The sequence below is a fragment of the Megascapheus bottae genome, chromosome 5 (assembly GCF_031878675.1).
Source record: "Megascapheus bottae isolate mThoBot1 chromosome 5, mThoBot2.hap1, whole genome shotgun sequence".
Lineage (NCBI taxonomy): Eukaryota > Metazoa > Chordata > Mammalia > Rodentia > Geomyidae > Megascapheus > Megascapheus bottae.
In genome coordinates this window covers 7,121,986-7,123,320 of record NC_143513.1, presented here as the reverse complement: position 1 = coordinate 7,123,320, position 1,335 = coordinate 7,121,986, and the positions used below count along the sequence as shown (strand labels likewise).

The 1,335-nt window shown below is 39.3% G+C and overlaps 1 non-coding gene across 1 annotated transcript; it reads left to right on the top strand.

Moving 5' to 3' along the window:
* The first annotated feature begins 460 nt into the window (after nucleotides 1-460).
* LOC150062785 (U6 spliceosomal RNA) lies at nucleotides 461-567 on the top strand. The gene has a single exon (XR_016535610.1). It is a non-coding gene; the product is annotated as a U6 spliceosomal RNA (small nuclear RNA).
* Nucleotides 568-1,335: the final 768 nt, after the last annotated feature.

Below are 1,335 nucleotides of genomic sequence, written 5' to 3'. Positions count from 1 at the left end.
CCCAACAAGAAAATACAACTAAAAAATTAGAAAAGTTGGTCACTTTCACCAGTGTTTAGAGAAAGGTAAACGTCAAGTAACTCTCACTACAATATGTAAAACCAATAGTAAGGCTAGCACTGGTGGCTCATGCCTGTTATTCTAGCTACTCAGGAGGCTGAGATATGAAGATTGTGTTCTAAACAATCCAAGATGGGAAAATCTGTGAGATTCTCATTTTCAATAAACTACCAAAGAAGTCATAAGTGGAGCCGTGGCTCAAGTGGTAGTGTTAGCTTGAGCAATAAAACTCAGCAATAGCACCCAGGTGGAGTTAAAACCCCAGGACCAGTGCACAGTTGCATACACACACACACACACACACACACACACACACACACACACACACACATACACACAGTATTCTATATTGCCATGGACTATGGGAGTCTATCAAAAACTCTTAAAAATACATGTTTTTGTGCTCGACTCAGCAGTACATACACTAAAATTGGAACATTACAGAGAAAATTAGCATGGCCCCTGCGTAAGGATGACACACAAATACCTGAAGCGTTCCATATTTTTAAAACTGCATGGTATCGGCACAAAAATAGACCATAAGATCAATGGAACAGAATAGGGTCCAGAAACAAAACCACATACCTATAGTCAAGTTGTATTTGACAAAGGAGCCAAAGATATACAGTGGAACAAACACGACTTATTCAATTACTGGTGCTGGAAAAACTGGGCAGCCACATGCAGAAAACTAAAAATGGATCCTAGCCTTTCACCATGCATAAGCATTAACTCAAAATGTATCAAAGGCCTCAACATCAGACCTGAAACCCTGAAACTGCTACATGATAGAGTAGGAGAGACACTGGAACTCATAAGCGCAGCAAAAACTTCCTGAACAGAGTCCCAGGGTCACAACAGATTGGAGAGAGACTCAACAAATGGGACTACCTAAAAATAAAAAGGTTCTGCAAAGATAAAAGCATAGCTAGTAAAGTAGAAAGACAGCCAACCAACTGGGAAAAGATATTTACCAATAATACATCAGACAAATGCTTAATATCCAGTATATACAGGGAACTCAAGAAACTAATCCCCCCTGAATCCAACAAACCAATCACTAAATGGGCAAGGGAACTAAAGAGAAACTTATCAAAAGAAGAAGTTAAAATGGCAGAAAAACATATGAGAAAATGCTCATCATCCATGATCATAAAGGAAATGCAAAGAAAAACAAGTCTAATATACCACCTTACCCCAATTAGAAAGGCCAATATTCTGAACTCAGACAATGACAGTTGCTGGCGGGGTTGTGGAGAAAAAGGAACCCTACTG